The sequence below is a fragment of the Moschus berezovskii genome, chromosome 3 (assembly GCF_049115385.1).
Source record: "Moschus berezovskii isolate FMDL1 chromosome 3, NW_MosBer_1.0, whole genome shotgun sequence".
NCBI lineage: Eukaryota > Metazoa > Chordata > Mammalia > Artiodactyla > Moschidae > Moschus > Moschus berezovskii.
This window is the reverse complement of record NC_142462.1, coordinates 21026369-21047605: the sequence shown is the minus strand read 5'-3', so window position 1 is coordinate 21047605 and position 21237 is coordinate 21026369. Positions and strand designations below refer to the sequence as shown.

Here is a 21237-nt window from a genome sequence, read left to right as displayed (position 1 = left end):
CTATTCTTACTATTTGCCTTTTGTTTTTCCGTTGGAATTTTATAAATTGTTTCAAGAATTGTAGGATGAACAGCTTGGCGAAACTTGTAGCCAGAGAATGAAATTACTATTTCTGAAACAAAAATGTTTTGGGGCTCAAGATAGTAATGAGGTACTGTGTGTGCATGCTAAGTCTCTCAGTCATGTCTGACTCTCTGCAACCCTGTGGACTGTAGCCCGCCAGGCTCCTCTGTGCTTGGGATTCTTCAGGCAGGAGTACTGGAATGGGTTGCTATGCCCTGCCCTTCTCCAGGGGACCTTCCCGACCCAGAGATCAAACCCACATCTCTCGTGTCTCCTGCACTGGCAGGCGGGTTGTTTACCACTCACGCCGTACTACTACACGCCTATTGGAATGGTGAAAATTCAGAACACTGACAACACCAAATGGGGATGTGGAGCAATAGAAACTTTCATTCATTTTTGATGGTCATACAAAATAGCATAGCTACTTTGGAAGACAGTTAGCAGTTTCTTACAAAATTAAGCATATTCCTACCACTCAGTCCAGCAACAGTGCTCCTTGGAATTTGCTCACATGGGTTAAAAACTTATTCCATACAAAAGCCTGAACACAAATGCTTATGTGGCTTTATTCATAATTGCCAAATCTTAGAAGCAAACTTAGGTGTCCTTTGGTGGGTGAATGGAGAAAAAACTGGGTACATCCTGACAATGGAATATTATTTGACAATAAAAGAAAGAGGCTATCAAGCCACAAAAGATATTTGAAGGAACTTCAAATGCATATTGTTAAGCAAAAGAAGCCAATCTGCAAAGGCTGAATACCATATGGCTCTAAGTATATGACCTTCTAGAAAAGGTAAAACTATGGGGACAGTAAAAAGAACAGTGGTTGCAAGAGGTTCTGTGGGAGAAATGAATTTTTTAGAAGTGTTGTTGGAGAATTTCCAGAATAAGACAACGAGACTGAACTAGGTTGAGACGGGTGCCCCTGCTGTTTGTTTTCATAGCATCGTATTCTCACCCAGAATGGGAGATTTCTGTCATTGTATTGCAGTTCAGGCTGCCTTCTGTTTGGCTGTAAGCTTCCTAAAGGGAGTGCTCAGTTTTATTTTTTGTTTTATTGTAAGTGGTAGCAGGAAACTTGACTCTTTTGTGGTGTTCAAAACATTTGAGGATGTGTTATGCTAATGACACTGTGTAATAAGAATCTAAAGAGGAGATGGGAGAAGTTTAAGGGAAAAAAAACCTCCAATGCTCATTTGTTTGAAGAAATGGAATAAAAATGAAACAATAAAACCTAAAAGCCACAGTATATCTGCCATGATCACATTTTGTGTTTAGACATGAGGATTTTACTTTCATAGGGTTCACTTACTCACAGAAAAATAAATTTGCAATTTGAGTGTGCTGCAAATTGCCTTCTAGAAAGTATCTTAGGTAGAGGCAAACAAGCTGTTCTTCCTTAAAAAAATACCCCTAAAATAGCTAACTTGAAAAATGTTAGTAAGCATTCCATTTAAAGGAAAATAATGGTGATTAGGCTTTTAGAGGAAAACACTTAGATATACTTTTGTTCCTTCTCCACTTATTCTGTATTTAATCGCTGCCCAGCCAGTTTTCTCTGCCCTTAGAAATTCACTATTTTCCACAGTGGCTTCCTGTTCTAGCCTCTCTTGATTTCTTTCTTTTTTGTTCCCCTTTGGTATTCTCCAGTGAACCCCCTTCCTCCCCTACCCCCTCCCACTAACTCACCAGGGTTATCTCTCACTTAAAGATATCAGAAGATGCCACAAGAGAGGGGCAAGACAAACCACTAACGGGGAAAAATAGCATCAGAGCCCAGTTAACTAACAAGGGTTTAGTATTAAGAAAGAACTTCTGTGAATAAATAAGAAAAAGGTAGACAATCCAGTAGAAAAAAAGTGGGAAAAAAAGAATGGAAATGCTATTTAACACTGCAGAGACTTCCCATCAAATTGGCAGAATCTAGTAAAACTGATAATACCGAGCGCACCCAAAGATCTTAAGCTGTGGGAACGCCCATCTGCTGCTGCAGAGAATGCATTTTGGCACAATCCCTTTTGAAAGTCTTTGAAAAACAGCTTGTATTACCTAGTAAAGTGGAACATGACTATACCATATGACCCAGCCATTCTCCTATCAAGTACATGCTCTTGGGAAGATTTGATACCTGTGTATTAGAAGGCAGATACCTGAATGTTTACAGCAGTAACATTTGTAACAGGAAAAACACTGGAAATACCAAAATGTTCATTTATTTTTTTCAGTCAGCTAAGTTGTTTCTGAATCTTTGCGACCCCATGGATTCCAGGACTCCAGGCTTTCCAGTCCTTCTCTGTCTCCCAGAGTTTGCTCAAACTCATGTCCATTGAATCGGTGATGTCATCCAACCATCTCATCCTCTGTCGTCCCCTTCTTCTCCTGCCCTCAATCTTTCCCAACACCAGGGTCTTTTCTAATGAGTCAGTTATTCGCATTAGGTGGCCAAGGTATTGGAGCTTCAGCTTCAGCATCAGTCCTTCCAGAGGATATTCAGGGTAGATTTCCTTTAGGATTGACTTGTTTGATCTCCTTGCAGTCCAAGGGACTCTCAGGAGTCTTCTCCAGCACCATCAATTCTTTAGTGCTCACCATAAAGATTATGGTCCAACTCTCATATCCGTACATGGCTACTGGAAAATACAATAGCTTTGACTATATGGACCTTTGTTGGCAAAGCGATGTCTCTGCTTTTGAATATGCTGTCTAGATTTGTCATAGCTTCACTTCCAAGGAGCAAGTGTCTTTTATTTTCAGGGCTGCAGTCACTGTCTTCAGTGATTTTGGAGCCCAAGGAAATAAAATCTGTCACTGTTTCCACTTTTTCCCCATTTGTTTGCCATGAAGCGATTGGACAGGATGCCACAATCTTAGTTTTTTGAGTGTTGAGTTTCAAGCTTTCAAGCCAGCTTTTTCACTCTCCTCTTTCACCTTCATCAAGAGTCTCTTTAGTTCCTCTTCACTTTCTGTCATTTGAGTGGTATCATTTCCATATTAGAGGTTGTTGATATTTCTACTGGTAATCTTGTTTCCAGCTTGTGATTCATCCAGCCAGGCATTTTGAATGATGTATTCAGTTCAGTTCAGTTCAGTTCAGTCACTCAGTCGTGTCCGACTCTCCGTGACCCCATGAATCACAGCACGCCAGGCCTCCCTGTCCATCACCAACTCCCGGAGTTCACCCAAACTCATGTCCACAGAGTTGGTAATTCCATCCAGCCATCTCATTCTCTGTCGTCCCCTTCTCCTCCCGCCCCCAACCTTTCTTACTCTTCACATAAACGTTAGATAAGCAGGGTGACAATATACATCCTTGATGAACTCCTTTCCCAGTTTTGTTCCATGTCCAGTTCTGTTGCTTTTTGACCTGTGTACAGGTTTCTCAGGAAACAGGTAAGTGGTCTGGTATTCTCATCTCTGAGAATTTTCCACAGTTTGTGGTGATCCATACAGTCAAAGGCTTTAGTGTAGCCAATGAAGATGTTTTTCTGGAATTCCCTTGCTTTCTCAATGATCCAACGAATGTTGGCAGTCTCTGGTTCCTACACCTTTTCTAAACTCAGCTTGTACATTTGGAAGTTCTTAATTCATGTACTTCTGAAGCCTAGTTTGAATTATTTTGAGCATAACTTTGTTGGCATGTGAAATGAGGGCAATTTTATGGTAGTTTGAACATTCTTTGGCATTGCCCTTCTCTGGTATTGGAATGAGAACTGATCTTTTCCAATCCTGTGGCCACTGCTGAGTTTTCCAAATTTGCTGACATAGTGAGTCATAGCAGCACTTTAACAGCATCATCTTTTAGGATTTTAAATAGCTCAGCTGGAATTTCATCTCCTCCACTATCTGTGTTTGCAATAATACTTCCTAAGGCACACTTGGGGCTTCCCTGGTGGCTCAGATGGTAAAGAATCTGCCTACAGTGTGGGAGACCCGGGTTCGATCCCTGGGTTGGGAAGATCCCCTGGAGGAGGACATGGCAACCCACTCCAGTCTTCTTGCCTGGAGAATCCCATGGACAGAGGAGCCTAGTGGGCTACAGTCCACGGGGTCGCAAAGCGTCAGACAATGACTGAGCAGCACTAAGCACAAGGCCCACTTGACTTCACACTCCAAGATGTCTGGCTCGCTAGGGAGTGACCATACCATTGTGGTTATCTGGGTCATTAAGAGCTTCCTTGTATAGTTCTTCTGTGTACTCTTGCCACCTCTTATTAAACTCTTCTGCTTCTGTTAGGTCCTTGTTGTTTCTGTCCTTTATTGTGCCCATCCTTGCATGAGATATTCCCTTGATAGCTCCAATTTTCTTGATGATATCTCTAGTCTTTCCCATTCTGTTGTTTTCTTCTATTGCTTTGCACTGTTCATATAAGAAGACTTTATTATCTCTCCTTGCTAATCTCTGGAACTCTGCATTCAGTTGGGTGTATCTCTCCCTCTGTCCCTTACTTTTCACTTCTCTTCTTTCCTCAGCTCTTTGTAAAGCCTCTTCAGACTATCACTTTGCCCTTTTGCATTTCTTTTTCTTTGGGATGGTTTTAGTCACTGCCTCCTGTACAATGTCATGAACCTCTGTCTGTAATTCTTCAGTCACTCTGTCTAGCAGATCTAATCCCTTGAATCTATTTGCCACCTCCACTGTACAATCATAAAGGATTTGATTTAGATCATACTTGAATGGCCTAGGGTTTTCCCTACTTTCTTCAATTTAAGCCTTGATTTCACAATAAGTAACTTTTGATCTGAGCCACAGTCAGTTCCATGTCTTGTTTTTGCTGACTGTATAGGGCTTCTCCATCTTTGGCTGCAAAGAACATAATCAATCTGATTTCAGCATTGACTATATACTGATGTCCATGTGTAGAGTTGTCTTTTGGGCTGCTGGAAAAGGATGTCTGCTATGACCATCATATTCTCTTGACAAAAGTCTGTTAGCTTTAGCCCTACTTCATTTTGTACTCCAAGGTGAAACTTGCCTATTACTCCAGATATCTCTCTTTTTGCATTCCAGTTCCCTATGATGAAAAGGACACATTTTTTTGTTGTTGTTGCTGTTAGTTCTAGAAGGTCTTGTAGGTCTTCATAGAACCATGCAACTTCAGCCTCTTCGGCATTAGTGTTTGGGGCATAGGCTGGGATTACTGTGATATTGAATGGTTTGCCTTGGAAATGAACTGAGATCATTCTGTTGTTTTCAAGATTGCACCTAAGTACTCCATTTCAGACTCTTTTGTTGACTATGATGACTGCTCCATTTCTTCTAAGGGATTCTTGCCCACAGTAGTAGACATAATAGTTACCTGAATTAAATTCTTCCATTCCTGTCCATTTTAGTTCACTGATTCCTACAATGTTAATGTTCAATCTTGCCATCTCCTGCTTGACCACATTCAATTTACCTTGATTCATGGACCTAGTATTCCAGGTTCCTATGCAATATTGTTCTTTACAGCATCAGACTTTACTTTTACCACCAGATACATCCAAAACTGAGCATCGTTTCTGCTTTGACCCAGCCACTTAATTCTTTCTGGAGCTATTAGTAATTGCCCTCTGCTCTTCCCCAGTAGCATATTGGAGAACATATTGGACCTTCTGACCTGGGGAGCTCATCGTCCAGTATTATTTATTTTTCCATTTTCATACTGTTCATGGGGTTCTCCAGGCAAGAATACTAGGGGTTGCCATTTCCTCCTCCAGTGGATCATGTTTTTTCAGAACTCTCTCCTATGACCTGTCCAACTTGGGTGGCCCTGCACAGCATTGCTTGTAACTTTATTGAGTTACAAAAGTCCCTTCACCATGATAAGGGTGTGATCCTTGATGATCCTTGAAGATCATGATGGGATTCTTGAAGATCATCACTTCCCTGCGATGAAAGGGAAGTCTTCATCAAGATGGATAAATAAATATGGAATAATTGTACAGTAAATTACTACACTGCAGTGAAAATGAATCCACTTCAGTATATACATAACATGAATGATCTTAAAGGTATTACCTTGAACAAAAGAATAAAGTTAGAGAAGAAGAGACGCAGTATTATTTCACTACAGATGTTCAAACATGGGGACACACAGGTTGTAAAAACTGAGAGATTAACTAGGGATTGATTGCAATTTCAGGATAGTAGTTACCCCTGACTGAGAAGAGCAAGAAGGGGTCCAGCCAGTGAGAGCACGGAGTGGCTTGTGGGGGTGGGATTATTCTATTTCTTGATATGGGCAGTAGATATATGAATGTTTAGTTTATTTAAAAGATACAGAAGCTTTCTATATAAACTTGCATATAAGTTATATTTTATAATTTTAGCAAAAGGCACATATATGTGGGAAGTAACTTCCCTCAGATCCACGGTCAGCTTAATTTGACCTTGATGCCATTAATTGTGTTCTTTTATTTCAGACCTTTCTCTTCCACTCACTGGGCAGCTGCTTATTTATGCCTTTTCCGTTTCCTTCTGTCTCCTTCAATATTCTTCTGTCTCCCTTACTCTTCAGTATTCTGATTACAGGCCACCAACCTGTGAGCCTGTCTCAGTATTGTCCCTCCTGGGTCTGGAGAGCAGTAAAATACAGAGAAGAAATGGTTCATATCTAGGCAAGAACCACGGAGAAGGCAATGGCACCCCACTCCAGTACTCTTGCCTGGAAAATCCCATGGACGGAGGAGCCTGGTGGGCTGCAGTCCATGGGGTCGCTAAGAGTTGGACATGACTGAAGCGGCTTCACTTTCACTTTTCACTTTCATGCATTGGAGAAGGAAATGGCAACCCACTCCAGTGTTCTTGTCTGGAGAATCCCGGGGACGGGGGAGCCTGGTGGGCTGCCATCTATGGGGTCGCACAGAGTCGGACATGATTGAAGTGATTTAGCAGCAGCAGCAGCAGGCAAGAACCGAATTATGGAACTTAATAAATTAATTAATTACCTAAGCTTATATTAACTGGAGACTGTGTGCCAAGCTGGCTGCTAAGTTTTGGGGATAAAGCCCTTATCCCAGAAGGGAAGCCACAGCCTGTTTCAGCCTGGCAGGCAGGTGCCCTCTGGGTTGCCAGGACTGGTCACCTGGTGATGGTCGCCGTGGCAGGGCTGTTTTGGGGAGCATATCTATGTCTACTGCAGGGGAAGAGGTGGCAGCTATATAATAGATTTGCTCTTTGGACTCAAAGTCCACACATGGGATCAAACCAGTCAATCCTAAGTGAAATCAACTCTGAATATTCACTGGAAGGACTGATGCTGAAGCTGAAGCTCCATCATTTTGGCCACTTGATGCTGAGTCAGCTTATTGGAAAAGACCCCGGTGCTGGGAAAGATTGAGAGCAGAAGGAGAAGGGGGTGACAGAGGATGAGATGGTTGGATGGCATCATCGACTTAAAGGATGAGTTTGAGCAAATTCTGGGAGATAGTGAAGGACGGGGAAGCCTGGTGTGCTGCAGTCCATGGGGTCGCAAGGAGTCAGACATGACTGAGTGACTGAACAACAAGATGAAAGAAATGTTAAAAACAAAGCAGATACTTTAACACTAAATAGAGGAACTGTTAATAAACAGAATGGGAAAGACTAGTGGTTAATAAACCCATGCAATGAGGTTCTTCTCTTTCAAGCTTCCACAGTGCTGTTTTATTCCCTATATATTTTGCATTAGCCATGAACTGTCACTTCCCCCACCCTCCAACTTTGTCTTCTTCAGTATGTTTTTACTTGGTCTTTTCAGGTTGGGTATTAAGACTGTAAGAGAGAGAGAACTTGCATTTATATCCCACATGGAAGTTAACAGGTAATCTTGCATATGGTATGGCTAAATAAGCATTTAGGGCTTCCCAGGTGGTAAAGAACCTGCCTGCCAATGTAGGAAATGTAAGAGATGCTGGTTGGATCCCTGGGTCAGGAAGATCCCCTGGAGAAGAAATGGCAACCCACTTCAGTATTCATGCCTGGAAAATCCTCTGGTCAGAGAAGCCTGGGAGACTATAGTCCGTGGAGTCATGAAGAGTCCAACAGCTGAAGTGATGTAGCACATAGCCATATAAGCGTTTATTAACTGATTTGTCTAACATGGTTTCAACAATAGGATTGAACCTAATATTTAGTGCTATTTGGGTATATCTACCTGGGTGTTCATTGGAAGGACTGATGCTAAAGCTGAAACTCCAATACTTTGGCCACCTCATGTGACAAGTTGACTCACTGGAAAAGACTCTGATTCTGGGAGGGATTGGGGGCGGGAGGAGAAGGGGACGACAGAGGATGAGGTGACTGGATGGCATCACCGACTCGATAGACATGAGTTTGAGTGAGCTCCGGGAGTTGGTGATGGACAGGGAGGCCTGGCGGGCTGTGGTTCATGGGGTCTCAAAGAGTCGGACACGACTGAGTGACTGAACTGAACTGAACTCACAGTGAACCAAATTGACCTCGATGGTTTATTTTTCTAAGAAGAGTAGCTTGTATTTCTTATAAATGAAATATCTCAGATGTTTCATTTTTTTATTATTCTTTTTTCTATTTTTTATTCTATTTTTTCTGTTATTCAGATGTTCTTTTTTATTTTTTTAATTTATTTTTAATTGGAGGATAATTGCTTTACAGTGTTGTCTTGATTTCTGCTGTACAACAACGTGATATTGCTATAAGTATAGGTATGTCCTCTTCCTCTTGAACCTCCCTACCACCCCACCCCCATCCACACCTCTAGGTCATCACAGAACATCGAGCTGAGCTTCCTGTGCTCAGCAGCTTCCCACTAGCTGTTTATTTTGCACATGGTAATGTATATATTTCTCAGTATATACTCTCTCAATTTATCCCACCCTCTCCTTCCCCTGCTGTGTTCACAAGTCCATTCTTTACTTCTGTGTTAGACTCTGAGATTCTAATTTGTAAATTAAAGATAAACTTAATAGCATGCAGGAAAAATGACAAATCCTTAATATTTGACTTGTTTCTTCCTTAAAAATCCTTTTTAAAAATTCAGAGTAATGTAACCCTTTACACTGTATAATGTATGTACAAAATGAAAACATCCTTTTTATAGCATCCCACCTACATACTATGGAGTAGGGAATGGCAGCCCACTTCAGGGTTCTTGCCTAGGAAATCCCATGGACAGAGGAGCCTGGTGGGCTGCAGTCCATGGGGCGCAAAGTGTAGGACACGACTGAGCGCAGCCTGGCACACAGCAGCACCTATGTAGTATGATTTAAGAGAAGGGCTTAGAGTGCACTTCAAACACAAGGTGTCATCTTCAATATGTGCCCTTTACTTTGTTGCTAGAAGTTGTTAGCTATTTGTGTAGTACATTTCTTTTCTGTTTCAATAATCTACCTACCTGTTCCATTGGACAGAAACGTGTAAACAGGTAACCGGAGTCAGCATTAGAGAAAGAACTTGAGCATGATGTAGTTTAATTATATCATGCAATGTTTCTGATTTTTGAGGGAAAATTAAGAGGTTGGCAAAGTCATGCATTTTAGACTCAAAGAAGTGACAAGCTGTAGATAAAACAACATACTTGGAAACTTGAGCCACTGATAATCTTAACCTAAGTAAAACATGAGTTTTTATGAACAAGTTTGGGTTCAAGATGCCAAGTTTTTGAAGGGCTGGTCTCATACATTGCCTAAGTTTTGTGGTTTCAGGATTATTCTCATGCTTCCCAAAACCTTTTCCCATCCATTGGTTGAGACTATAAATGTCTATGACAGTGGGCAATCCACTGAATTTCAGCTTTAAAGTGAAATTGCTCTGGGAGGATATAACACAATGGTTTAAATTCAAACTAAAGCCTCTGTTACTGATACCAGATCCTTGGTTAGAGCAGGTTTTGGTAGATAGACAAGAGAAGAGATGGTAGGATGGATCATAGTAAGCATTAAAAATCCAAACTAAACAGTATCTATATATCATGATTTCTTAATAAAATGCAAATGACAGTTACTTCTAATGTGTCAATGTCGTACGTAGAGTTTTAGTGTACCTGTGCGTTTATGTGGAATATATCAGACATTGATTCTGTACCTATTTGCCTTTTGCTAGTGAGTTCTTTATCACACTCTGATCTTGAGAATCATGACGGATACCACGTTTAAACATTTATAAAAAGGTGCACCAATGCAGCGGACATGAACTTGGGCAAATTCTGGAAGATGGTGAGGGACAGGGAAGCCTGGTGTGCTGTACTCCATGGGGTTATGAAGTGTTGGACACGACTTGGTGACTGGACAACAAAAAGGTGTTTAGTAGATGCCCTTTGAAAGACGCAGAACACAAATCCCCTCCTGCATGCCTGTGCCATGAGACACAGGTAGAAATCAACAGACTACTACTGTTACTTCCTTAGAAGCTCAATTTTGGCTATCCCAATTTTGCTATAATCATGGGCTTCCCTGGTGGCTCAGAATGTAAAGAATCTGCCAGCAATGCAGGAGACTGGGGTTCGATCCCTGGGTCAGGGATGTTCCTGACCATGTTCCTGACCATCTTCTGAAGAAGGGACCAGCTTCCCACTCCAGTATTCTTGCCTGGAGAATCCCATGGACAGTCTATGGGCTGCAAAGAGTCAGACATGACTGAAGTGACTTAGCACGCATGCACATTGTTAGTAGAAGGTGGCTCAGACAGCAAAGAATCTGCTTCCAGTGCAGGAGGCCCAGGTTCAACCCCTGGGTCAGGAAGATCCCCTGGAGAAGGGAACGGCTACTCACTCCAGTATTCTTGCCTGGATAATTCCATGGACAGAGGAGCCTGGCAGGCTACAGTCCATGGGGTCTCAAAGAGCATGACTGAGGGACTAACACTTTCTCTTTTCATTGTTAGTACATGATAACTGACAAATGGTTTGGTGTCAGTTATACTAAAGGCAGAGTTAGTACAGAATGTTTCTTTCAGTTCAGTCAGTTCAGTCGCTCAGTCGTGTCCGACTCTTTGCGACCCCATGAATCACAGCACGCCAGGCCTCCCTGTCCATCACCAACTCCCAGAGTTCATTCAAACTCATGTCCATCGAGTCGGTGATGCCATCCAGCCATCTCATTCTCTGTCGTCCCCTTCTCCTCCCACCCCCAATCCCTCCCAGCATCAGAGTCTTTTCCAGTGAGTCAAGTCGTCGCATGAGGTGGCCAAAGTATTGGAGTTTCAGCTTCAGCATCAGTCCTTCCAATGAACACCCAGGGTTGATCTCCTTTTCATCCAGGACACCCAGGTTCAATTCTTCATGCCACCGGTCACTGCGGCCTCGCCAAGATCAGAGAGACAAATGAGGAGTCCCTGAACTGAGTTTTGTCTTTTAATGATCAATATATTGAATGCTTGTGAATGTTGGATTTGCTGTTTTATGTTGGACTCTTATAACTGAGAAATTATCAAACGTTCTTTAACTCAACATTCACTGCAATTTTAAAATAACTGGACACCTTCCCTAGTATTCTTCATGTGCATTGACTGATCACTATTTGACAGAGAGGGTGAATGAGACACTTTAGGTTTTAAGAAGACCAGTAATGGATGGAGACATGCATTCTGGTAAAAAACTGGTGGTTTGCTTGCATGGGATGCTCCTCCCCTCCTTGAAACCTACCGAAGCTAAGGGAAGTGAGGATATTCTAGGTACAAACTAAAACATTGCAATTTAACTTCCAACCAAGAAAAATTAAAAATGAACCCTGAAGCTCCTCAATGAGATGAATTAGGACAAACACTGAACCATCAAAGAAAAGAAATAAGAGCTTTGTTAATTTCCTGGAATATGGAAATCAGAGAGCCCCAAATCATTTTGCCTCTTAAAATCTTTTGAAAGGGAAAATATTTTTAAATACGCTTTTAAATTAATGAAAAATGTTACACAAAATTAAGACAAATCATGTGAAAGTGGGAACTCCAGCCTAGGATGTAAGTTTGCAGCCCACTGGCCTGGAGCAGTGTAGTCATTCTCAAAGTGTGGTCCCTGGACACCAGCATCACCTAGCAGGGTGTTGAAATACAAATTCCTAAAAGCTGGAGAAGACTCTTGAGAGTCCCTTGGACTGCAAGGAGATCCAACCAGTCCATTCTAAAGGAGATCAACCCTGGGTGTTCATTGGAAGGACTGATGTTAAAGCTGAAACTCCAATACTTTGGCCACCTCATACGACGAGTTGACTCACTGGAAAAGAGTCTGATGCTGGGAGGGATTGGGGGTGAGAGGAGAAGGGGACGACAGAGAATGAGATGGCTGGATGGCATCACCGACTCGATGGACATGAGTTTGAGTGAACTCTGGGAGTTGGTGATGGACAGGGAGGCCTGGCGTGCTGTGATTCATGGGGTTGCAAAGAGTCGGACACGACTGAGCGACTGAACTGAACTGAGCCTGGATGAAAACCAGGAATCTTAGCCACTAGAGCAGCAAGGGCTAGAGGCCTGGATCTTTGCCTCCAGTGAAAAATGTATCATGGAAACAGAAATGAAAATTCAGGTACAAAGTTTATTATTAGAGACAAAGCACAGCAACAAGAGGGGGAGCACACAGAGCAACAGTGTGTTTAGGAGACAGAAGCAAGGCAGAGATGCACACCCAGAGAGAAACGGTGTAGGTGTGCCCCTAGTGAGGAGGAGCACAGTAAAGAGGCAGTTAAGTCTTTCATATAGGTCAGTTCTTTACAGTCTGTGTCTTCCTTCAGGCCAATTATCTGGTTTCTTTTTCCACACCCGACCTACCCTGGGACCCTCCCCTCGGGTGCACACTCACCCCTCAGCCAAGATGGATCTCAAAGTGAAGTCTTCTGGAAGGAGCAAGGCTTTATGGCCTGGCATTATCCCTTGACTTTTGACTCACAAGGAGCCTTTCTGTGCATGTGCAGTGTCTCCTTTTTCCCAAGAAAGAGGGGAGTGGAGATCCTTTAATCCTTTCAAACAGGTTTTTGGCTCTCTTTGTCCTTTCCATGACTATTACCTCAAGGTGTTCACAAGAGACAAACACTGGCTGTTTAGCCTGTTTCTATTGTTACTTCCATTTCGGAGGGCAAACAGGAGGCTGACTGTAAATGCCTTAATTGGAGCCCATCTATCTGTTGTCTCAGGAAATGCTAGTAGTAGTAGGTATCCAGCCTGAAGCCCCCTTCTTTGTGCCCCATGAAATGCAAGCAGGAGGCCAGATACAAATGTCTAACCCAGAGCCCATCTTTCTCCTAACTCATCTCCAGTGCCCATCACAAAGCCTGATGCCCAGCAGGCATTCAGTAAATGTGTGGTCAAAAAGCAGTGTTTGAATGAATGAACTAATGAAAGATGAAGAGGGGAGCGCTAGCAACTGCAGTAAAATATGAGACATGAGATTCAGTTCAGTTCAGTCGCTCAGTCGTGTCCGACTCTTTGCGACCCCATGAATCACAGCACGCCAGGCTTCCCTGTCTATCACCAACTCCCGGAGTTCACTCAAACTCATGTCCATCGAGTCGGTGAGCCATCCAACCATCTCATTCTCTGTCATCCCCTTCTCCTCTCACCCCCAATCCCTCCCAGCATCAGAGTCTTTTCCAGTGAGTCAACTCTTCGCATGAGGTGGCCAAAGTATTGGAGTTTCAGCTTTAGCATCAGACCTTCCAATGAACACCCAGGACTGATCTCCTTTAGAATAGCTGATATCAAAATGGTGATAGTTTCAGGTGAACAGTGAGGTGACTCAGCCATACATTTACACGTATCCATTCCCCCCCAAACTCCCCTCCCATCCAGACTGCCATATAACATTGAGCAGAGTTCCCTGTGCTATACAGTAGGTATTTGTTGTTAATCCATTTTAAATATAGCAGTGTGTACATGTCCATCCCAAACTCCCTAACTATCTCTTCCCCTATCCTCCCCCTGACTCAGCAACCATAAACATTTTTATCCTTCTAGAGCAGCTTTGACATTTCGGCGTTCTGATATTTCCTTCACTTTTAGGTCAGTCCAGCAATATTATTATTGAGTATCTAAAAGAGATAACAAATCAGCTCCCCAGAATATTTGCTCTATGTGATGAAAAAGCATGTAAAGTGAAAAGGAGACTGGTTTAGATGGTTACATTACCATTTTATTTAAACAAATCCTCAACTACCCATTATAATGCAGTGGTATATTTTTTCAGCAACAGAACGTTGATTTTTACTTTAATAATAATTTGATTTTTAATTTTTATTAACATAAGAATACCACAAAAGATTTACCCTGTTAAAAACCTTTTGAGGGACTTTCCTGGTGGTCCAGTGGTCAAGACACTGTGCTCTCAATGCAGAGAGCCTGGGTTCGATCCCTGGTCAGGGAACTAGATCCCACAGGCCACCACAAATAGTTCACATGCCACAGCTAGCAGATCCTGCAAGCTGCCATGAAGATCGAAGATCCTCAGCGCTGCAACTAAGACCTGGCACAACCAAATAAATAAATATTTTTAAAGAAACTTTTAAGTGCACAATACAATATTATAAACTATAGGAATGATGTCGTAAGCAGATCTTTAGAGCTTATGCACCTTGCTAAGTGAAACTTTATGCCCATTGATTAGTAACTCTCCATTTCTCCCTCCCTCCAAACCCTGGCAACCATCATTCCACCCTTTGCTTCTACAAATTTGACTACTTTAGATCCTCATAGAAGTGAAATCATGCAATGTTTGTCTTTCTTGACTGGCTTATTTCACTTAGTATAATGTCCTCAAGGTTCATCTGAAGAATTTCCTCCTTTTGGAAGGCTTCCCATGTGGCTAGTGGTAAAGATCTGCCTACTAAGTGATGTGCGTTCAATCCCTGGGCTGGGAAGATCCCCTGGAGGAGGGCATGGCAACTCACTCCAGTATTCTTGCCTGGAGAATCATGGGCAGGGGACCCTGGTGGGCTTTAGTCCATGGGGTTGCAAAGAGTCACACACAACTGAAGGAAGTTGTTTGTGTGTACCTCCTTACATTTTCTTTATCCATTCATTTATCTGTGGACTTTTAAGTTGTTTCCAGATCCCTAGCTATCATGCTAATCTCTTCAAGATCCTGATTTTAATTTTCTTGGATAAATACATAGAAGTGGGAATGCTGAGTCACATGGTAATTCCTTTTATTTATTTATTTTTGAGGAATCTCTATGCTTTTTTTATATAGAGGCTGCAAAAAATATATCTATTTTGCAAATTTTCCCCATCATCAGTGTACACGGATTTGTAGGGGCATATTTTCTAAAAATTCAGTGGAACTGTTGTGGAACCCAGGTTGATGTGCCCAGTGCTCAGTGAGGCCAAGCAAACTGAAATGTCAGTTTGGAGCAGGTTTACTGCAAAGACCAAGAGAGGAGTACAGGAGCTCAGCTCAAAAGACCCAAACTCTCAAGCAGTCTTCAAGGAAGAGTTTTTAAAGGCAAATTTTGGGAGAGGGATACATGAATTTCTTCTAACTGGTAAATGGTGACGTAATAGGGTGAAGACCTATAAGACCTTTTAGAACTAACACCCAAAATAGATGTCCTTTTCATTATAGGGGACTGGAATGTGAAAGTAGGAAGTAAAGAAATACCTGGAGTAACAGGCAAATTTGGCCTTGGAACACGGAATGAAGCAGGGCAAAGGCTAATAGAGTTTTGCCAAGAGAACGCATTGGTCGTAGCAAACACCCTCTTCCAACAACAGAAGAGAAGACTTTACACATGGACATCACTAGATGGTCAACACCGAAATCAGATTGATTATATTCTTTGCAGCCAAAGATGAAGAAGCTCTATACAGTCAGCAAAAATAAGACTCGGAGCTGACTCTGGCTCAGATCATGAACTCTTTATTGCCAAATTCAGACTCAAATGGAAGAAAGTGGGGAAAACCACTAAACCATTCAAGTATGACCTAAATAAAATCCCTTATGATTATACAGTGGAAGTGAGAAACAGATTTAAGGGACTCGATCTGATAGGACAGAGTGCCTGATGAACTGTGGACAGAGGTTCGTGACATTGTACAGGAGACAGGGATCAAGACCATCCCCAGGAAAAAGAAATGCAAAAGAGCAAAACAGCTGTCTGAGGAGGCCTTACAAATAACTGTGAAAGAAGAGAAGCAAAAAGCAAAGGAGAAAAGGAAAGCTATACCAGTTTGAATGCAGAGTTCCAAAGAATAGCAAGGAGAGATAAGAAAGCCTTCCTCAGTGATCAATGCAAAGAAATAGAGGAGAACAATAGAATGGGAAAGACTAGAGATCTCTTCAAGAAAATTAGAGCTACCAAGGGAACATTTCATGCAAAGATGGGCTCGATAAAGGACAGAAATGGTATGGACCTGACAGAAGCAGAAGATATTAAGAAGAGGTGCAAGAATACACAGAAGAACTGTATAAAAAAGATCTTCATTACCCAGATAATCACGATGGTGGGATCACTCACCTAGAGCCAGATATCCTAGAATGTGAAGTCAAGTGGGAAGCATCTCTACAAACAAAGTTAGTGGATGTGACGAAATTCCAGTTGAGCTATTTCAAATCCTAAAAAATGACGCTGTGAAAGTGCTGCACTCAATATGCCAGCAAATTAGGAAAACTCAGCAGTGGCCACAGGACTAGAAAAGGTCAGTTTTCATTCCAGTCCCCAAGAAAGGTAATACCAAAGAATGCTCAAACTACTGCACAATTGCACTCATCTCACATGCTAGTAAAGTAATGCTCAAAATTCTTCAAGCCAGGTTTCAGCAATATGTGAACCGTGATCTTCCAGATGTTCAAGCTGGTTTCAGAAAAGGCAGAGTAATGAGAGATCAAATTGCCAACATCCACTGGATCATCAAGAAAGCACGAGAGTTCTAGAAAAACATCTATTTTTGCTTTACTGATTATGCCAAAGCCTTTGACTGTGTGGATCACAATAAACTGGAAAATTCTTAAAGAGATGGGAATACCAGACCACCTGAACTGCCTCTTGAGAAACCTGTATGCAGGTCAGGGAACCACAGTTAGAACTGGACATGAAACAACAGACTGGTTCCAAGTAGGAAAAGGAGTATATCAAGGTTGTATATTGTCACCCTGCTTATTTAACTTATATGCAGAGTACATCATGAGAAACTCTGGGCTGGAGGAAGCACAAGATGAAATCAAGATTGCCTGGAGAAATATCAATAACCTCAGATATGCAGATGACACCACCCTTATGACAGAAAGTGAAGAAGAACTAAAGAACTTCTTGATGAAAGTGAAAGAGGAGAGTGAAAAAGTTGGTTTAAAGCTCAACATGCAGAAAACAAAGATCATGGCATCTGGTCCCATCACTTCATGGAAAATATATAGGGAAACAGTGGAAACAGTAGCTGAATTTATTTTCCTGGGCTCCAAAATTACTCCAGATGGTTATTGCAGCCATGAAATTAAAAGACGCTTACTCCTTGGAAGGAAAGTTATGACCAACCTAGACACCATATTAAAAAGCAGAGACATTACTTTGTCAACAAAGGTCCATCTAGTCAAGGCTATGGTTTTTCCCGTGGTCATGTATGGATGTGAGAGTTGGACTGTGAAGAAAGCTGATCGCCGAAGAATTGATGTTTTTGAACTGTGGTGTTGGAGAAGACTCTTGAGAGTCCCTTGGACTGCAAGAAGATCCAACCAGTCCATCTTAAAGGAGATCAGTGCTGGGTGTTCATTGAAAGGACTGATGTTGAAGCTGAAACTCCAATACTTTGGCCACCTGATGTGAAGAGCTGATTCATTTGAATAGACCCTGATGCTGGGAAAGATTGAGGGCAGGAGGAGAAGGGGATGACAGAGGATGAGATGGTTGGAATGCACCACCAACTGAATGGACATGGATTTGGGTAAACTCCGGGAGTTGGTTATAGACAGGGAGGCCTGGTGTCCTGTGGTTCATGGGGTCACAAATAGTCGGACATGACTGAGCGACTGAACTGAACTGAACCACAGCTTTCTTATCCATTTATCTGCTGATGGACATCTATGTTGCTTCCATGTCCTAGCTATTGTAAACAGTGCTGCAATGAACGTTGGGGTACACGTGTCTCTTTCAATTCTGGCTTTCTCGGTGTGTTTGCCCAGCAGTGGGATTGCTGGGTCACATGGCAGTTCTATTTCCAGGTTTTTAAGGAATCTCCACTCTGTTTTCCTTAGTGGCTGTACTAGTTTGCATTCCCACCAACAGTGTAAGAGGGTTCCCTTTTCTCTGCACCCTCTCCAGCATTTATTGCTTTGCAGACTTTTAGATAGCAGCCATTCCAACTGGTGTGAGATAGTACCTCACCATGGTTTTGATTTGCATTTCTCTGATAATGAGTGATGTTGAGCATCTTATCATGTGTTTGTTAGCCATCTGTATGTCTTCTTTGGGGAAATGTCTGTTTAGTTCTTTGGCCCCCTTTTTTTTATTGGGTCATTTATTTTTCTGGAATTGAGCTGTGTGAGCTGCTTGTATCTTTTTGAGATTAATTCTTTGTCAGTTGTTTTATTTGCTATTATTTTCTCCCATTCTGAAGGCTGTCTTTTCACCTTGCTTATAGTTTCCTTCATTGTGCAAAAGCTTTTAAGTTTAATTAGGTCCCATTTGTTTATTTTTGCTTTTATTTCCATACTTTGGGAGGTGGGTCATAGAGGACCCTGCTGTGATTTATGTCAGAGAGTGTTTTACCTATGTTTTCCTCTAGGAGTTTTTACAGTTTCTGGTCTTACATTTAGATCTTTAACCCATTTTGAGTTTATTTTTGTGTATGGTGTTATAAAGTGTTCTAGTTTCATTCTTTTACAAGTGTTTGACCAGTTTTCCCAGCACCATTTGTTAAAGAGATTGTCCTTTCCCCATTGTATATTTTTGCCTCCTTTGTCAAAGATAAGGTGTCCATAGGTGCATGGATTTATCTCTGGGCTTTCTATTTTGTTCCATTGATCTATATTTCTGTCTTTGTGACAGTGCCATACTGACTTTGTGGTATAGTCTTAAGTCAGAAAGGTGGATTCCTCCAGTTCCATTCTTCTTTCTCAAGATTGCTTTGACTAATCGAGGTTTTTTGTATTTCCATAGAAACTGAAGTTATTTGTTCTAGTTCTGTGGAAAATACCATTGGTAGCTTGATAGGGATTACACTGAATCTATAGATTGCTTTGGGTAGCATACTCATTTTCAGTATATTGATTCTTCCAATTCATGAACATGGTATATTTCTCCATCTATTTGTGTCATTTTTTATTTCTTCAGTGTTTTATAGTTTTCTATATATAGGTCTTTTGTTTCTTTAGGTAGAAGTATTCCTAAGTATTTTATTCTTTTCGTTGTAATGGTGAATGGAATTGCTTCCTTAATTTCTCTGTTTTCTCATTGTTAGTGTGTAGAAATGCAGTGGATTCCTGTATGTTAATTTTATATCCTGCAACTTTACTATATTCATTGATTAGCTCTAAGTGTTTTCTGGTGCTGTCTTTAGGGTTTTTTATGTAGAGGATCATCTCATCTGCAAACAGTGCGAGTTTAACTTCTTTTCCAATCTGGATTCCTTTTATTTCATTTTCTTCTCTGATTGCTGTGGCTAAAACTTCCAAAACCATGTTGAATAGTAGTGGTGAGAGTGGGCACACTTGTCTTGTTTCTGACTTGAAAGGAAATGCTTTTTTCATCATTGAGGATAATGTTTGGTATGGGTTTATAATATATTGCTTTTATTATTTTGAGGTATGTTTCTTCTATGCCTGCTTTCTGGAGGGTTTTTATCATAAATGGTGGTTGAATTTTGTCAAAGGCTTTCTCTTCATCTATTGAGATAATCATATGGTTTTTATCTTTCAATTTGTTAATGTGTATCACATTGATTGATTTGCAAATATTGAAGAATCCTTGCATCTCTGGGATAAAGCCCACTTGGTCATGATGTATGATCTTTTCAATATGTTGTTGGATTCTGTTTGCTAGGATTTTGTTAAGAATTTTTGCATCTATGTTCATCAGTGATATTGGCCTGTAGTTTTCTTTTTTTTGTGGCATCTCTGTCTGGTTTTGGTATTAGGGTGATGGTGGCCTCATGGAATGAGTTTGGCAGTTTACCTTCCTCTGAAATTTTCTGGAAGAGTTTGAATAGGATAGGTGGTGGTACCTCTTCTCTAAATTTTTGGTAGAATTCAGCTGTGAATCCACCTGGTCGTGGGCTTTTATTTTTTGGAAGATTTTTTATTACAGTTTTGATTTCTGTGCTTGGGATGCATCTGTTAAGATTTTCTATTTCTCCCTGGTTCAGTTTTTGAAGGGTATATTTCTCTAAGAATTCATCCATTTCTTCCAAGTTGTCCATTTTATTGTCATATAGTTGCTGATAGTAGTCTCTTATGATCCTTTCTATTTCTGTGTTGTGATTTCTCCATTTTCATTTCTAATTTGATTGATTGGTTCTTCTCCCTTTTTTCCTTGATGAGTCTGGTTAATGATTTGTCTATTTTATTTATCTTCTCAAAGAAGTAGCTTCTAGTTTTGTTGATTTTTGCTATAGTCTCCTTTGTTTCTTTTTCATTTATTTCTGCCCAAAATTTTATGATTTCTTTCCTTCTACTTACCCTGAGGTTCTTCATTTCTTCTTTTTCTAATTGCTTTACGTGTAAAGTTAGGTTATTTATCTGATTTTTCTCTTCTTTCTTGAGGTAAGCTTGTATTGCTATGAACCTTCCCCTTAGCACTGCTTTTACTGTGTCCCATAGGTTTTGGATTGTTGTGTTTTCATTTTCATTCATTTCTATGCATATTTTGATTTCTTTTGTTGGCTATTCAGAAGCATGTTGTTTAGCCTCCATATGCTTGTATTTTTTATAGTTTTTTTTCCTGTAGTTGACATCTGATCTTACTGCATTGTGATCAGAAAAGATGCTTGAGATGATTTCAGTTCTTTTGAATGTACCAAGGCTAGATTTATGGCCCAGGGTGTGATCTATCCTGGAGGAGGTTCCATGTGCACTTGAGATAAAGGTGAAATTCATTGCTTTGGGGTGAAATATCCTATAGATATCAACTAGGTGTAACTGGTCCATTATGTCATTTAAAGTTTGTGTTTCCTTGCCAATTTTCTGTTTAGTTGATCTATCCATAGTTGTGAGTGGAATATTAAAGTCTCCCACTATTATTGTGTTACTGTCAATTTCCCCTTTCACAAGCATTTGCCTTACATATTGCGGTGCTCCTATGCTGGGTGCATATATATTTATA

At 41.1% G+C, this 21237-nt stretch overlaps 1 non-coding gene across 1 annotated transcript; it reads left to right on the top strand.

Moving 5' to 3' along the window:
• The first annotated feature begins 14281 nt into the window (after nt 1–14281).
• On the top strand, nt 14282–14354 carry TRNAE-CUC (transfer RNA glutamic acid (anticodon CUC)). Its single transcript has one exon. It is a non-coding gene; the product is annotated as a tRNA-Glu (tRNA).
• The last annotated feature ends 6883 nt before the right edge of the window (nt 14355–21237 follow it).